The sequence below is a fragment of the Pithys albifrons genome, chromosome 1 (genome assembly GCF_047495875.1).
Source record: "Pithys albifrons albifrons isolate INPA30051 chromosome 1, PitAlb_v1, whole genome shotgun sequence".
NCBI classification, from domain to species: Eukaryota; Metazoa; Chordata; class Aves; order Passeriformes; family Thamnophilidae; genus Pithys; species Pithys albifrons.
Window position 1 is genome coordinate 29,992,644 of NC_092458.1, and position 19,528 is coordinate 30,012,171.

Sequence of the window (19,528 nt, forward strand, 5' to 3'; positions counted from 1 at the left end):
TAGGCTTCAACTTTCTGTTTTGGAGTATATTTAAATCAGAAAACTGTAAGTAAAATCAGTTGCAGTCTCCTTCTTCCTAAGAAAACATTTAACAGGGTATGTACACCATGTTCACTGAACCTATGTTATTGACATGTCATACCATTGCTATGTCACAACACAAAAAATCTCTCTTGAGCAAAGATATGTCTCCATTTTTTTCTGAGAAATGAAATACCAATTTTTTTTTTTCCCAGGACTTTATATATGCAAACTGATCCAAAGTTATTTTAGACTTTTGTGGTCAATATGTCACTACTATGAGAGAGTTCACTGAAGTTTTGTGTAAGACATTCCACAGCTAATTGACTAAAAACCTGAAATTTTTGAGCTTTTATGCAACATTTTCCAGAAAACAAAACAAAAGCCCAACTACAAACTAGCAATTTGAACATTTGTTCATTCATTTAATTACAGGAAGATAAATAAAGACAAGATATGGATATCAATAGAAAATGTTTATTAATAAAAGCAAGAAAAAAAATCGGGATTTTTTCCCGCTCAAATTTTTTCTGATTCTCTTAGTTTGCTGCAGTTACAAACCTTGCTAATGGTCGACTTCTCTGTTACTTTAATAATTAAACTTACAATACTTTGACCCTTCATACACAGTTTAAAGACAGCTATTGGTAACCTAAGAAAACTATAAAACACTCTGTTTTAAGGGATTTCTTGCCACTGCACTTAACTATAAAAGCATTTTTCCCTAATTTTTGGAATATTAAATTCAGGGTTTCCCTTCATTGCTATACAAACCCCAATATTTCCCCCCCATCAAAATTATATGTAAGAAGACCAAATTTTCTGACATCAAATTTGTTCTATCTGGAAGCATAAATATTTTAAGAAGTCGTTAAAATTAAGTGGAAACCAAAGATCAATGTAGTTACAGTTAGGTCTGATTTACAAAACCTACTTCTGTCATGCCCATGACCTCTCTCTGATCCTTTCCTCATATTGATAGAAATACTTTTTCCACTTTATAAAAATCATTCTCAATTTGTTTAGGCTGAATTTCTGCTCTCAGTCCAAATGTATATTCCATGTGATTTGTATTTAAAAACAAATAAAAGGAGAAAGTTCTTAAACTTAGGCAAAAACCTGTCTTTGTGCTCCATAGCCTTTAAAAGTGAAGGATTTACCTACTAAAATTTACTCAAATCATTTAAATTCCTCAAAGCCATTTCCCAAGAATAGATTTGTATTGCTTCTTTTGGAATAGAAAAATATAAAATCTGCACCTGAAATCAGCTTTGTCCAATTTGTAGGAAATCAGAAATACTTTTCTGAAACAGAAATTACTCTTTATCCTTTTAGTAGCTTTTGGATAGCTGATTTTTTTTTCCTTTTTGTGTTTTCCTTCATCTCTTTCTCCTTCACTTAAAAATGTGAAAGTCTAGATTTTTCCATCTCCTTAGGGTTTTTTTCACTTAACATTACACCCTTCTTATGTCCCTTATTAGCTCATTTTTATACCATCATTTAAATGATCAACATATATATTAAAAAATATTTACATAAAACAATGCTTTAGGTTTGCATGGCAAAATTTAGGTGGCAGGGTGGTTTTTTTGCAAAGCTGCTAGAAAGTTTCTTCGTGTCTGATAGAGCCAATACTGGCAGGCTCCTGGACAGACCTGCTGCTGGCCAAGACTGTGCCAATCAGTGATGGTGGTAACACATTGGAGATAACAGATTTAACAGGTAAAAAACCTTTGCAATGGCAGCCAAAGAGAGGAGTGAAGATACATGGGAGAAACAGTACTGCAGACATGAAGATCAGTGAAGAAAGAGGGGAGGAGGAGCTCCAGATTCTTCGTCAGCCTGTGGTGAAGGTTGTGGTGAGGCAGCCTGTCTTCCTGCAGCCCATGGTGGTCCACAGTAGAGCAGAGATCCACATGCAGTTCATGGAGGACCCCATGCTAGAGCCCAAAGGAGTCTGTGACCCATGGGAAGACTGCACTGGAGTAGGCTCCTGACAGGACCTGTCGATCCATGGAAAGAGAAGCCCACTTTGGAGTAGGTTTGCTGGCAGAACCTGTGACCTTGTGAGAACCACTTAGGAGCAGCCTGCACCCCATGAAAGGGACTCATATTGGCAGTTTGAGAAATGTATCCCATGGGAACAACTCATGTTGGAGAAGTTTGTAGAGGACTGTCTCCCAGGGGAGGGTTTCATGCTGGAGCAGAGGAAGAGTAGGAGTCTTGCCTCTGAGGAGGGATGTGATGAACTAACCACAGCCCCCATTTTCTATCTCCCTGCACTGCTGAGGGGGATGTAGAAAAAGGAGGGGTGGGAGGAAAAGTGTTCGAAGATTTGGGTTTTTTTTATTCTCATTACTCTGATTTGACTGGTAATAAATTAAACTGATTTCACCAAGTCAAATCTGTTTTGCCTGTGATGGCAACTGGTGAGTTATCTCTCCCTTTCTTTATCTTGACCCATTAGCCTTTCATTACATTTTCTCTCCTTAGCCAGCTGATAATGACAGAGTAGCTTTGGAAGGCACCTGGCATCGAGCCGTGACCAACCACCATAAAAAATTATTGTGCATAACCAGTATTATACAATCTGGTCATACTTTGAATTTTACAACATCAGAACACCTTGAACAGTGCCAAAATGCATTAGTCTCCATTGCCTGAGAACACAGATTCAAAAAATTTTCAATTATAAAAAATTATAAGGAAGATTGTTTAGTGATCTCCTCGAATTCTGTTAGAGTAAAACATTAGCTTAGTCTTTCATTCAAAGAAGCTTTTTGAACTTCCTGCTGGAAAGTTGTTTACACATTATTGACATCCTGTAGAAGCAACATCTCTCAGCTCGTCTGGCCACAAGTTCATTGGGTTCGTATGATGACAACAATCTCATTTTGCTCAGCCTGCATCATTCCAGGATTAGACAAGAGGAACTGCAAATGCAAACAGGGTAAAAACACTTAACTAGCTCAGACAGAAATGTCATGGATGAAAGGTAACTATCCCTGCTGCACAAAGGGACCATGCTTCAGAATGAAGTTGGGTTAGTCTGAGATTTTATGCAAGATAAGCATTGAGAGAACTGTATTTGTAGTTGTCATGGTATCAGGTGTGCTGGTAGATACAGGTGTTTCAGTGAGAAGTTTTTTCACAACACTGTGTATAAACAGTAAGGTGATAATGGAAGTGAATTTTATGCATTAAAAGCTCATCAATCTGCTTTATGAGCAAACTATGGACTTCAAAGGGTTGGACTGTCTGATACATTCTATTACAACTAAAGCAGAAAGAACCTAAAAAACGAATTAGGGAAACTTCAAAACTCAAAATCTGACTAAAAATTAAAACTTCATTTTCAGTTCAGAAAAGTCCTTAGCTTGGAGATATGGAGAAAAATACATTTAAAAACCCTTAAAAATGTGGGTTTTTTTCAAAGTGTAAGAGAAGTAGGATTTTAGACATGCTATAAATATTAGGGTCCTATTAATATCAGAATTATATTCATACTCTTGTGTATGCCTGAGATACACAGGTAATACTTAGTGCCTTTAGAAAATATCATCACATCAAATCATGCAAAAGGTACTGCCGATGAAAATGTCACAAAGAAATAAACCATTTTACTCTTTTTAACTCTGCTGAAATGAGCCATAGTTTTGAGTGACTTTTGACAGGCATTAGAACATGTTCCTGTTTGCTGTCCTTTACAGGCTTCTGCTAGGATTACATGGGTTCTAGGGGCAAAGGGCTGCATACATCTCAATTTCATTCTGGAGTTTGCAGAGCTCTGACAGCAGCCTACATTCAGTGACATCAACCTAAAAAACTGACTGATTTGCTTAGGCAAATTATGCAAGTGTAACACCCAGTGACTGTACCAATTCATTGCATAAACCTTCACTCCAATAGGCATTTTTGGGAGCACCCTTAATACAGCTCCAAGAAGGGACCAAAACTGTAAATGGTCATTCAGATTGGTATAAAGTTGTTTGGTATTCATCACCTCTTTTCAGAAATAGTATTAGAGAATTTAAGGGTGTTCAAAGAAGAGAGAGAAGAATGATGGCAAAATGAGGGAAAAAAATCACATATCAAGAAAGAAAAAAATCTCAGGATATTTCTGGAGTGGTTTCTTTTTATTCTAAGCACCTATCATAATATTTTGGACAATTTGCTTATAATAATAACTAATTCTAGAGAAGGGTGAACAATACATCTCATTTTCTCATCTGTGGCCACTTTGAAAGTTTTGTGAGAAATCAACAAAGAACTGTTAACTTAAAAAATGTCAAATAATAGTAACTCAGTGTGTCTATAGAACATGTCACATCATGGTGTTAAAGGCAAGTAGTTTACTAGTCTCAAAGACAACTGAATATTTGTAAGAACAGTAAGGGTATAAGTGCTGTTGAGAGTTTCCAAAAGGGAAACTTGACATCACATTTCATGGACAGTTGTAATTTTAATTAGTAAGAACTCCATTTAGGCCTAGGAGTAGTGGAAGAATATTGGGATGTGTATCCACCTATTATGAAATTCTTGCACTTTCTCCTATGTTGGTACTGAAGTCAAAGTATGCAATAAAAAGGACTGTGCATTTGAATCCAATGTGGAAGTTTATTCCACCAGCAAGAATATACATGTCCGCAATATTCTTGCTTTAGGAAATAAAGTAGGAAAAAATGAATTAGGGTTTGCAAGAGCAACATTTAAATTTTTTAAGAACAAGAATTGTGAGTATTCAAATTTTTACTTTCCAATTTATATCTAGAATTTTTCTGTATTTTAATTGTAAACGGTTATATATGTGCTACCTTGTTCCATTTATGGTGCTGAGCTGTCATTAATCTTCTTTTAATGTGCAAGACTATTTTCTTTGACAGCTTCTGGCAATAAAGACGAAAAGAACCCACTCAACCCAGTAACAAACACAGAGACATTAAAGGGTTTTTTAGGGATCCATGCAATTAATTTTCTTCAAAGAGTTGCTCAAAATAGCTTTGCAAGTCTTGAAAGGAAGAATGACCACGTAAAAAGTGATTCTAGCACCAGCAGGAAAATAACATATCCTAGAATCTGGTAGCAAGCTCTAAAATTCTTAGCTCTGAAACCCAGGATAGCTTGTAGTCATGAAAACACTTTTTAGTATTTTTAAACACAGAGAAACATTTATTGTCTAGGCATATTTTAAAAACAGGTGAATAATGGGAAAACTTTTGGGAAAGGAAGAGTAAGGGACCTCTGACTGAGGTAATGGTAAATTGTCATTTACTTTGTTTTCTTCTTTGTTTTTTAGAGAAAAAAAAGTATATGGAATTTCTGTTTGTGCTAAACAAACAGGTTTCATGGAGTTTTGAATATAGTTATTCTAGTGCACAATCATAAGCAATACCTGCACATCAGTTTATCCTGTTGATTACATTAGAATCATAAATCATCTGACATTACGGATGGCCTGGGGCATCTATACTACAGATTAAAATTAACGTCTAGTGTTAATAATTTGTAATCATTTTACAATTAAGCAAAATGGCATGATATTCATAGTAGCATGAGATGAACCAAAAAATACTCTTTAACTGCCCTTAAAACTATGAGCTACTTTTGATCAACTGTTCTGCAGGAGCATATATTTAACACCAGTGCCTAAAACCAGGCTGTTATGTTAAGTCAATGCAATATTACCAGCCTAAATTGTCACATCTTCTTTTGCATATTTTTGAACCATTCCTTAAGTCACCTTCTTAAATGAAAGTCATGAAGTGCACCAAACAAATGAATGTGTGTGTTCCTGTGTGCAAGTGAAAATGATTAAACATTAACCCCTTTTCCAGGTGTATTACTAAAGGGACAACAAAATAAAAAGAAAAATACATTCATTGCTGATCCCTTTTCTCTCTCAGTGGAGATGGGCACAACTAATGACAAATTCTGTAGCAGAACTGCAGCTGGGCACAAGCAGCAGAAGGGGGAATTTTGTTTACTACTCAAAATCTTTGTTATAATTATTCTGATGAACACAGGTAGTAACACATTTTCTGCAGGAGAAAAAAAAAGTAGAATGCTTGGGAAAACAAGAGTCTTATGTATTTGTTAAAGAAAGGACTCTCCACAACATTGTTTCATTTTCTCAGTCTACCTGATTGCCCCAAATGACAAATGAAAATATTAATATTTTTCTGCCTTTGACTCCAAGAACACCTTTGTATCTTTACAATTACTCCTCAAAACCCCATAGTCTGAGAACAGTATATGTTCTTTTTTAATATCTCATATGATGATCATAGTTGTATAATTTCTGTTCTCCTAAAGACAAAATCAGCTCTTTCCAGTGCTGTGTATATTTGAGATGCATCATCTCCACTACCACCTATTCTTCAAGGAATTTGCTTTTTAAAATAATAAAAGATTAGAAGTGTTATTTTTTAATTGCCTCCAGTAGTTCCCTGAAATTTTCCTGTTCTGATATCATCCCTAGCCCATGAAAACCAATAAATATGTTCAATGCCTATGACATAGTCATTCAGGTAAAGCCTATTCTATGATCTCAAAATAAATGTCAACAGTTAAAAATAATTCTTCAGGTTCTAACTTTGATGTAGCTTTGTTTTATTGTCTTTTTTCACCCTTAGCTGCTAAATGCACAAAAGGGTTGGTTAATATTCAACAGTTTACCCATTTAATAACCACATCAATATCTCATGCTGAGGAAGAGAACTAACAAAAAACCATAGGCTTTTCATCCGTTTTTCCAGCTGTGTCTGTGGTTAACAGAGGTATAGCAGTGATAGACAATTAAGATTTTGTTACAGACTACTTCAGATATGATTAGCATTTTTCCATTGTGAAAGTTATAATACATGGACATAGGTTTTAAAGGACAGTAAGGAAACTACAGAATTTAATGCTAAGTTTCAAAGCACATGTAAAATTAGAAACTAGTTTTATAAAATGAAGACATTTAGAAACTTTGATATTCTGTATTCTTCATAAACTAATATGTGGGGCCACTTTCTGAGAAGTGCCATTCCTAAGAATAACAACAGCATGGCTAAGCTTAGTGTTAGTGCTTATAGTGACATTTGCTAGAAAGAACAAAGATTAGTAATCACATAAAGATAATAGTTATTGATGGCTTTAATGATTATAAATGAATGTACTTCAATAATAGATAAAAACCTGAGAAAAAATATTTGAAAAACCAACAAACATAAATGTAAGTTACCACTTCATAAGTAGTCTTTAGTATTTTTCACTTTCTATCTTAGACTCCAGTTAGTTTTTACATACATGTAATGAACATTTTTATGTTTTATTAATTCATAAAGAACAAAAAATGCTGTCCATGTCACAACATTATGTGCATTCTGTTTCCTTCTGTCTTCTGTCACCTTATTTCTCACTCCATTGCTATACTGACAAATAATTAGAATGTTTTAAATGAGAGCATAACATACATAAGTGCCAGCAATCACAGTCATTTTGCTTCGTATTAGCACTGTAGCTAACTGTGATAAAATATCACTTATATTTCTGGAAAAAAATATTTTTCTCCAGAAATATCCTTAAAAAAAAGGTAAAATTACAACTTCAGTATCTGGACTTTTCCAACACAAAATTCTCTTTTCAACCTCTTCTGTTGTGAATTATGTTAACACAGTGAGGGAGTCTGAATACTCCTGTGATAAAAGAGCCTAAAATCCTTTCTTCACACCATTTAGCTGTTCCTTTACTCCTTGAATGATTTGGAATACAAAAAGCATGCTCTCCAGGAAAATATCTGGGCATTGGTTGGTTCACTTCTGATCTGTTCAAATGGGATAATAACAACCATGGATTTTTTTCTCTCTTCCAAGTCCACAAACAATTATCCCAGCAATCTGTGCATCTCCAGAAGTTTCCTCATGTCCTCATGCCAAACCCTTGTTTCATCCATTAAAAAAGAGTAAACTGCAATATAACCTCCACGTTATGATGCATTCCTCGAACTGAATAAAAACAAAATCTGCACAAAATGAAAGTCATATTTCAGAGATACTATATAGAGTCAGAGCCACTGCAGGCCAAATGGTTTGTAGCATGGATGCAGAAACTCTGAACTATGAGTACTTTTTCCTAAAAACTGTGAGCATGAACCCCTCCATGCTGTGTGTTCCAAAGGACATGATTATCTAGAAATCCATGCACAATGTCCATTACTCTTAAAATATAGCATTTTCTGGTAAAATAAAATTAAAAAAAAGAATAATAGGTTTTAAAAAAGACACTGGTAATGGTTAAAACAGAACATGGAAAATGAATGTCTCAATATGGCAGGAAAGCATAAAGCCTCACTGCTGGCTTCAGAATCCTTTGGAATCCTTTCTGTGCAGCAAAGCCAAAAAGGCTGTTGTAATCTACTCACTGTTAGCAAAAGTACCAGTCTTTTCTAAAGTAACAATAGCAACATGATAATAACTCGTATTGTAGAGGTACTGGAAAGGCATTAGGAAAGATTATTTTCCATCATCTGCCACTCTAATTTATCACACATTTATAAGAATAGATTCTTGAGCTTCAATTAAAAGAATGATGCTAAGCATATCATATAGTAGAATATGTGTTTCTGAGCACTGTTTTCATTTCTTATTTTAGACTTGTCTACATGTGTGACAGCTCCATATTCGAAATGGACTCATGGACAGTAATCCCATCATTCTTGCTTTGGATAAGTTTTTGTCTCTTTTCCCTTTAAACTAGAGTTTGGTAATTAAGACCTACAAATGGTGTGTTTGCACAGCACTTAGCACAAATAGAACAATATTTGTTTAGGAAGTAGTCCACGAGAAGACATGTTATTGTAGCTTTTATCTGGTACCATAAGGTCCCCTCAAAAACCCAGATTCTGTGATTTGGCCAATCATTCCATATCAACCCAAATGAGAACCCCAGGCCAGTGATCACAGGGCCATGATTATAATGACTGTGTCTATTGGGATTACATGTGGATGAAAAATATAGAACATCAATGGCATATTATTCCTCCTAATGCAAAGGTTAGGTGGAAAACTTAGAACATTCTACTGTCAAAAAAGGGATCCATCATCTACAGACAGTCCTGCCATTTGATAAAGACTTCATAGTAAATTGAAAAGGCCTTGATGTTAGGATAAAATAATTTTTTTCTGGAAGCCTTTAAAAGCCACTGCCACTGACTGTAGAACTACATTTATTTAGGAGGGCCAGTGCACTAGATACATGAAATTAGAAAAAAACAAAAATAAATAAATTAGTTGCCCAAATGCATTAGAATAGGCCCTGGAAAATTCTTGATCCAATTAATGGATGAATATCTATGCATATTTATTTATTATAGAATCCCATAATCACAGAATATGCTGAGTTGGCAGGAACCAACAAAGAACATCAAGTCCAACTTCTGGCCCTGTACAGGACCATTCCCAAGAGTCACCCCATGTGCCTGAGAATATTTTCCAAATGCTTCTTTAGCTCTGTCAGGCTTGGTGCTGTGACCTCTTCCCTGGGGAGCCCAACCACACCCAGTGAAGAGCGTTTTTCAAATATCCAACCTAAACCTGCCCTGACACAACTTCAGGCCATTCCCTTGGGTCCTATTACTGGTCATCACAGAGAACAGATCAGTGTCTGCTCCTCCTATTCCCCTCAGGAGGAAGTCGTAGACTGCAGTGAGGTCTCCCCTCTGTTTCCTCTTCTCAACAAGGGAGTTTTGTTTTTCCATTTGTTAATTTGCTTTTCAGAAGACAACAATTCTATATAGCATATATACAGCTAAAATTCCCACATTAATGTTATTTTAAACAGTAAACTAACAACTGCAAATTAAATCTTAGTACAGTGAGAAGAACTTCACAATACAAAGTAAAAAATACAGAAAATGCTTTTAAATTTATACTTTGAGTTATGTTAGAAAACAAGTTGCATTGCATTTGTTGTCTATTGTGAGATTTGAATATAATTTTCCACATGTGTCAGCTATTAGATCTTATCATTCAGACTCATTTATTTGTTATTTGTCCTAAAGGAGCAGATTTATAGTTTGCACAAATGAATCTAAAATACAAATATAAAAGGAAATAAACAATGACTAGTTTTAAAGTTATGACTGTCTCTGTTCGCTATTCTTCCAAAGGAGTTGACAATTATGGTATTTATGTTTTTTGATATCGTAATAGCTAACAGCTTGTGAAGCTTACAGCACCTTTCTCAGTTCCAGACATCATGTCTCTTCAGTGTGATGCTTGCCTGGGGGCACTTGTTTTGGCTGCTGAAAATGTAGTAGGCAAAAGATTTCCCTGCAAAGCCCTCAGATGTGTATTCATCATGGTGTTGAGGTGTATTGATCTCTAACGGGTAGTCTGACCTACAGAAAGGTTGAGGTCAAAATAGAACAAGCTTGGTCTACAAAATAAAATGGTAAGTCCTCAGCACTAAGTAACTTTAACCACTTCTTTGTGTTTATTTAAAGTTTAAAGAGTTTTAGGTGGAATGACTTAAAAGGTAAGAGGAAACTTGGATGTTTGTCTTTCCCTAGTTGTTACAGTCACATCTATTCTCCGGGGACACCCCCTTGTCACGGGGGAGAAGCTTGTGTGCCCTCATGAGGTTGAGAGCTATGCTGGAGGTGGTTTGTGCCACCGGTAGAGTCTCCCATGCCTGACAGGTCTCAGCTGAAGGGTCAGACAAAGTGTGTCCATGGGCAGGATGGGCTTGCTAGCCATCTGGCAACCATCCTAGGAGAAGGACAACTCCAACCCCAAACCCGGGAAGATGGAGCTTGTTTAGCCCTGTAAGGCTATCCATCTAAGAGAAGGATACTCTAACCAAACCTACGTCCTGAGGTATTCACTGTCACCGTCCAAGCTCGCTAGGCCGTGGCAGATGAACCTTAAGAGTAAAGGGTGGGGCCAGTTCTGCGCACACTGTGCCTCACCTAAAAAATCCATTGCGCAGGCTTGAAGGGTTCACCCACATTGCAAAGCCCTGTAGTGACAGGTGAGGGTCGAAAACGGCAGGTGATAGGAAGCAGCTGGAAGCTGCAGACCCAACCCTGCATGCAGGCAGTTCAGGATAGGGGTCATTAGAGACTTGCCCCCGGAGATGACAGTCTCTTGCAGCAGCATCCTGAATGACCAAGCAGCCTATTCTAGGGACAGCACTGCTTGCTCCACACAGAGAGGGGCCTAGCAAAGGTGGCCTAAACAAAGCTCGTCTCCATACCTGGTTGGATAACCGCGGCCAACTGGCATCTTCCATGCGGTCAAACAAAAACAGAGATTTCAAAGGCATACACCTGCCTGCAAAGGTGTGCTCAAACTAACACTCGCATGTTGGAACATCTGAACCACGCTTGATACTGGGGATAGTGGACGTCCTGAGCGTCGTTCTGCTCTAATTGCCCACGAACTGTCACGGCTCAACATTGACATTGCTGCTCTCAGTGAAGTTCGTCTTCATGAGGAAGGCAGCCTTAAAGAACATGGTGCTGGCTACATACTCTACTGGTCAGGCAAACCCAAAACCGAAAGACACCTTTCAGGAGTTGGCTTCATGATCAAAAACTCCATTGCCTCCAAACTTGAAAATCTGCCGACAGGTCGTTCCGATCGCATTATGTCCTTACGCCTCCCTCTACACAACAAGCAACATGTTGTTGTTTTTAGCGTATATGCCCCAACTCTCCAAGCTGACCCAGCGAAAAAAGACAAATTCTACACAGACCTGCGCCGCCTCACCCAAAATGTTCCTGCAGATGATAAGATCATAATCCTTGGTGACTTCAACGCCAGAGTAGGTAAGAATTCTGAAGCCTGGAAAGGAGTCCTGGGCAAGCATGGCATTGGAAACTGTAACAACAACGGACGCCTACTGCTAGAGTTTTGCGCAGAACGGCAGCTCACCATCACCAACACTATCTTTCAACAGAAAGACAGCCTGAAGACAACCTGGATGCATCCTTGATCCAAGCACTGGCACCTCATTGACTATATCTTAGTATAACAGAGAAATATCAGTGATGTCCATCATACTCGAGAGATGCTGAGTGCAGAATGTCAAACAGACCACTGCCTTGTGCGCTGCAAACTTAACCTCCACTTCAAGCCCAAACCTAAGAGAGGCAGCATTCCAAGGAGGAGGCTCCAAGTCAGCAATCTTCAAACAGCCACAGTGAGAGACAGCTTCCAGGGAAACCTTCAAACGAGACTTAAAGATAATCCCATAGATCCCTCTCCTGAAGTGCTTTGGCAACATATTAAAATCTGCATCCTGCAGTCCTCTGAAGAGTCCCTAGGGTTCTCCTCCAAGTAAAACAAAGACTGGTTTGATGAGAACAATCAAGAGATCCAGGAATTGCTAAAGAAGAAGAGAACTGCTCACCAAGCACACCTTGCTCAGCCATCTTGCCATATAAAAAAAGCCGCCTCTCGTCTTGCATGCAGCAAGCTCCAACAGAAACTTTGAGACATCCAGAACAAATGGTGGCTCGACCTAGCAGAAAAGACGCAACTATGCGCAGATTTGGGTGACCAAAGAGGATTCTATGAGGCCCTGAAAGCAGTGTACGGACCCACACACCAGGTTCAAAGCCCCCTACTCAGTGCAGATGGTCAACTGCTTCTAACAGATAAAACCTCCATCCTGAACCGATGGTCTGAGCACTTTCAGACTCTCTTCAGTGCCAACCGTGTAGTCCAAGGCTCAGCAATTCAGCACATTACACAACAACCGGTGAAACATTAATTGGATGCAGCCCCTACTATGGGAGAGATACTCAAGGCCATACAACAGGTGAAAACTGGCAAGGCAGCTGGGGTTGATGGAACTCCACCTGAAATCTGGAAGCATGGAGGTCAAGCACTCCATGCCAAATTCCACGAGCTTGTTGTACATTGCTGGGAACAAGGCGAGCAACCAGCAGATCTCCGTGATGCAGTCATCATCACCCTGTACAAGAAGAAAGGAGAAAAATCAGACTACTCAAATTACCGAGGTATTACTTTGCTCTCCATTGCTGGTAAAATCCTTGCAAGAATACTTCTGAACAGATTAGTACCCACTATTGCAGAAGAACTTCTACCTGAAAGCCAGTGTGGTTTCAGAGCCAATAGGAGCACCACAGACATGGTGTTTGTTCTCAGACAACTGCAAGAGAAGTGTAGGGAACAGAACAAAGGTCTCTATGTAACCTTCATTGACCTCACCAAAGCTTTTGACACTGTGAGCAGAAAAGGCCTGTGGCAGATCTTGGAACGTTTAGGATGTCCCCCCAAGTTCCTCAAAATGATCATCCTGCTACATGAGGATCGGCGTGGACAAGTCAGATATGGCAATGCACTCTCTGAGCCCTTTCCAATAAGCAATGGTGTGAAACAAGGTTGCGTTCTTGCACCAACTCTATTCACAATCTTCTTCAGCATGATGCTCCAAAGAGCCACAGCAGACCTCGATGAAGAAAACGGCATCTACATCCGATATCGTACCAATGGAAGCCTATTCAACCTAAGGCGACTGAAGGCCCACACCAAGACCCTGAATCACCTTGTCCGCGAGCTGCTTTTTGTTGATGATGCCGCCCTCGTTGCTCACACAGAAGCAGCTCTGCAGCACTTAACATTCTGCTTTGCAGAGGCTGCTGAGCTTTTAGGGCTGGAAGTCAGCCTGAAGAGGACGGAAGTTCTCTACCAACCTGCACCTCAAGAAGTCTTCCATAATCCTCACATCACCATAGGCAATTCAGAGCTTAAGTCAGTCCAGCAGTTCACCTATCTGGGAAGTATCATTTCCTCAGACGGTAAGATTGACAAAGAGATAGACAACAGGCTAGCAAAGGCATACAAAGCCTTCAGAAAACTCCATAAAAGAGTCTGGTCCAATAAACACCTGAAGAAAAGTACAAAGATCAGTGTCTACAGAGCCATTGTACTGTCTACTCTTTTATATGGGTCTGAATCCTGGGTCATCTACCGCCACCACCTGCGGCTTCTCGAATGCTTCCATCAGCACTGCCTCCGTTCAATCCTAAACATCCACTGGTCTGATTACGTGACCAAGGTGTCTGTTCTTGAACAGGCAGGGGTCAGCAGTATCGAGGCTATGCTGATGAGAATTCAGCTGTGCTGGGCAGGGCACGTCTCCAGAATGGAGGATCACCGCCTCCCAAAGATTGTGCTCTATGGTAAACTCGCCACTGGCTGCCGCAAGAGAGGAGCCCCAAAGAAGAGATACAAGGACTCCCTGAAACAACACCTCAGCCTTGGCCATTTTGACTGCCACCAATGGTCCACTCTGGCCTCCAATCGGGATTCATGGAGACACACCATTCACGACGGTGCTGCTTCCTTTGAGAATGCACGGAGAGTCAGTCTTGAGGAGAAAAGACAATGCAGAAAGAACCGTTCCTTGCCAATGTCACCTAGGGAGACGTTCCGCTGTGCCTTTTGTGACCTGACTTGCCTATCCCGTATCAGCCTTTTTAGCCACCAGCACGCTTGCAGCAAGCATGGGTAGTGCCCTTCTCAAATCTTCGTTCGCGAAGCCGAGCCATGATGATGACAGTCACATCTGATGGAACTTTCTGAATGGAAGGATGGATGTCATGCTCTTTATCCAAGCACAGGTGTATGACTTTGGTGAAGTGTCAGGGCATGGGATGAGGTAGCAAGACTCTGGACACACTGCAGCCTGACTAGAGAACTGATTTCTGAAAACAGCAAGAAGCATGCAGACAGCAAGACATCTTAGGTAAGAGAAATAAAGAAACTTCTTAGAGATGGAGGCAGAATTATGCAAAATTTGTTACAACTCTAAAAGCCATAAAAATTTGCAAGAGCAGTACATTTTCAGACCTTGTTTTGAATCTGCCTCACATGACTTATCTGAACAGTCTTTTGCTTTTGTTCTAATAAAATGGGAAGGCAGTTAAATGCCTCCTGACATCCAATCCCGTCAGATCTTGGAAGCTAAGCAGGGTCAGCGCTGTTTAGTACTTGGATGGCAGACCTCTTGGGAATATTGAGTGCTGTAGGTTCTAGTCCCGAGGACTTCACTGTCACTGTGCAAGCTTGCTCAGCTGTGGCAGATGAACCTTAGGAGTTAAAGGGTGGGGCCTGCTCCACGCACTCTGAGCCTCACCTAGAAAATCCACGGTGCAGGCTGGAAGGACACATCCACATGGGGAGAGCCCTCCCCAGATCTGTCTTCATGAGGACAAGCCATACATACATACATACAATAAAGTGGGAAAGGAGGGGTTTGCTAGTTTTGGCCTGAAATTCAGACTTTTATTCTGATTTTTGTTTAGTCTTTCTTACTAATGCATTACATTTCTAGTTTGTATTTGTTTAGCAACCCACTATCAAAGCATTAACTGTAGAAACCTCTAAAGATCTCCATATTGTACAATAAATCAATAGATAAAACACAGTAATAAAGAGGTGGTTAGAGTAACCACATACCACTTGCTGTTAGGCCTAGGACATCAACCATATTGCTCTGCAAGTCTTCTCATAAGCACAGCAAAAATACAAAACTGACTCTGCCCTAAGAAGAACAACTAAATATTGTGAGCATTCCAAATTTTGAAGAAAGACATATTGGATAGGGGAGGCAAGGGCTGTTTATAGCAGGAATTTAGACTGTAATGAAGCAATCTCTGAGGTCATGGGGTGAGGGAAAGGAGAGGGAAAGAGAGATTGAGAGAGGGAGATGGATTAATAATTTGAGTCTCTACCAGTGTCTTAAATGGCTGCCTTGAGAGGCTCCTTCTTTTGCTATCATTAACTAGAGATTGAGTCCAGACAGCCAACTTAAACTTGAAAGCTAAAGTTTAAATGTTTTTAGGTGAGCTAGTAAAGAAATACTGCCATTTCTACTACAGTGAGAGTGGGTGATACTTGAACAGTTCCGCTCTACAGACAGCAAACAAATATTTGTAAATGTCCACAAATATATGACAACAGTGAAACTACTCCAAACCACAGGAATGTTGAACACATCTTTAACCCTCCTGGTTCTGAAACACTGAGAAACTGCATTTCAGGTTGTGTGATCTCTTCTTCAAAACTTTGGGTATTACTTCTTTTCCCCAAAATGGAAACAAAACTTTTATTAAATACTTAAAACAGCTGAAAAATCTCAGTCTGTAAGAGCTGTAACTTGGTTTTGCTAAGTTAACAGATGCACAGTGGTGTTATGTGAGTGAAAAAAATGAGTGGAAAAAATGAATTAAAAAAAGAGATTTTAAATTGAGGATATTTTCGTCTTTAGTTACTTAGTCATTTCAGTTACACCAAAGGAAAAATAAAAGTGGAAAAAAAGAATTAAAATAGAGATTTTAAATAGAAAACATTTTAGTCTTTCGTTATTTAGTAATTTCAGTTATACCAAAGGAAAAAAAATTGTGGCACTTGAAAGAGATCTTGGAAAATATACAATTAATCTAAGTCATGCGCAATTTATGTAGTTATAGATTTCTTTGTTCTGCTTACATTCAAAGGATTATCTATTCTCGCTACTCAGGCAACTAAGGTCCATAATTGCAATGTGGTTTTTTTTTTTGTTCTTTACTTAAATTTTTATTATTAAAAAAACCTACTAGGATATATATATCATATAAATTAAATATTTGGAGACTATTTATTGCAAAAGTATTTCATGCAGGATGAATTTAACAATGTGTGACCTCAGGTCCATTTATCTTCTGCTATTTAGTAATATTAGATAATACAGAATTTTAACTGCAGCAACTTATATTGACCAAATTCTGTGTTTCAATAAAGAAGAGTACTCTTAATAAAGATTAAAGAATGTTACAAAAAGTGGTGATTTCTGTCCTTCCCTGGGTATGATTTTGTTGGTTTAAAGGTAAACTGGCAGGAGAAACAAAACCAACACAAAAGAGATTATACATCAGAGTTAAAATTTAATAACAATATTACAATAAATGTAACTGCACAAAGAGAAATTGGTTTTAACCCACAAACCCCAGAAGTATAACCCAGCACCTTGGGGCAGAAGCACAGTGGTGTTTCTTAGCCCCTGTGCTGAGACCTACATGTTTCACCTGAGTCCAAAGCAAAAGGAAGTGAAAAACCTGTTGGTGAAGATGATGGCTGTAGTCTGGTGAAGAGTGGTGGTTGCAGTCTGGTCAAGAGTGGTGGTCTCCTCCTGTCGAGATTCTGATCCTCCTCTGGATCCGATGAGTGGTTCCCAGAGGTCTTCAAACCCCAAGATTATATACCCTCAAGTCCGGGTGGCAACTCCCCCAGGGCAGGGAGTTCCACAATGGGTGATCCAACGCTGTGAGTTATGGGGTATTTTTGGAATTGTTGCTGGCCCATCAGCATACACGCCCCCTCAGCCTGTTTGTGAAGGTGCTAACAACTTCCTGGAGGGGAGTTATCACAACTCTTATCTCACAGGCTTCTTCCACACCCAGCCTGCAGCCCGAGGGGTAGGGTGTGCCCTGGACAGCTGCTGCAAATGGTCCATTGTTAACAGTTCATGGAAAATGAATAGTGGGTATAGAATACACAGCTTCAGTCACACCTACACAGTGATAAACTGGCCCCACCTGCTGAACCTGCTGACAAATTCATATTTTGAACAAAACTTAAGGTGTCCTACTGCTTTCCACGGAAGTATGCCCCCCAATATAATTTAACAAAACAAAAAAACCCTCAAAAAATCCCCAAACCCCAAACAAAATCCCAAACCCAGTCCTAATTATATTTGAACCATATATTTCTAAGTAGCTCAGTCTTGTTTCAATTAAATAGCTTCCAATATTTCAGAGACTAAAATGGACCTGTGGCACTGATAATAGTTATCTTGTAATCTTGTTATCTGGATCCCCCTCCATTTCCAAATCCAGTAACATCAGAAAAATTTCTGCTATATAACCATTACAATGGATTGGTGTATTCAAAATGCTGGAATATAATCTACTGTGATTTTTCCTTTACTACTAGGGATTAGAGGAGAAAATTTTGACCATATATAACATTCATATTTTCTCTATGAATACTTTTTATATAAATAACAATTAAAATGGCAATTATAATAACAACCTTGTGTAAAAGCATGGCAAAATACCTACAGATGAACAAAAAAGTTCTTTAAACATGCCAGTAAATTCAAGAGAATGATAGGTACGAAAAGGTACAAATAATGTATGAAAGAAAGATTTGGTTTAAAAACCAGTGAAAATTTCTTATCTGTGGATTTATACCCTGTTCACTTGTATAATGTATTTTCATGTACTGTTTGGATGTTTACTGAACTTTAGAGTATAAGTCCATCTTTCTTATCTGGTGAACAGAGAGAAGCAGGTAATGTTTCAGACCTCCAGAGGAAGATGCTATCTAACAGGATTTAGATATCAGATATCAAGCACTGAACAGAATTCCTAATTCACCCATCTTCAACTGACAGACTTTTCACTTATATTGTTAGGGCTGCTCCACCAAACCACAGAAGGTGGTTCATTTTAAATAACCCCAGATGGAGACAATTTTTTCTTTTTAAGGCAAATTAAAAGATGAGACGGCCTCACATTAGAAATGCACCTGACAATTCTTTTTTACTGAGATGAAAAAAGTATTTTTAATTTTATTTTTAAATTAAAACAGAGAAAGTAATTGATGTACATCTAATATCACAAGAAATCAGAGACTCCTTTGTGGTTTTCTGGGTTGTAGCCCAGATGACATTTTCCATTACTTCAGTTAAGCAGTTCTGCATGCTTTACCATTGTCTGAATTTTATTTGGGACTTCTGCCTGTTTACTTGTTTCTTTTAGTACTAACAGGGAATTTTCTTCTTCCAACATATTTATTTCAGTAGCAATCTCTTTAAATGTTGATTGCAAAAATTATCTTTTAGGGTAAGCCATGCTAAGAAATGTATAGGGAAAAGACATAAGAGTGAAAAGAGGCTCCAAATCAAGAGGAAAGAAAAAGATTTTCACTGAAGCTGAAGTCAAAACATGTGTCTATGGGGTACATGGTGGAGAACAAAATATATGCCTTACTGCTTTGCAGTACCAATTTCTAATAAAATGCTCTTAATCCAACACCCACACTGTATGTGGATTTTTTCACTGAAACTACTTTTCTTTCTTTTTCTTTCTTTTTCTTTATTGAAGTGTTTGGTCTTTTATTCTTGTAACTGAACAGGAAAAGAAGAACATATAATTGCTTATAACCATTTGTCATTTTATACTTCTCAGTCAGTCATCTGGTATTCATCTCTTCTTTAAACTTAGTGGCTAACTTTTCAGCTGCTGTAAATTGCACAATACTAACAAAATCAAAGGCACTACAGCAATTTTAATCAACTGTTCATTTGGTTTCAGAGTTCTATTATATTTAATATCTCCTTATAGTAATAGAGTAAAAAACTCTGAAATTTTTTTCTATCTTTCCCTGAGTTTTATACTGGCTTTTCCTATATCAAAGTAAAGCTATCCCTCTGATACAATATTTTCAGT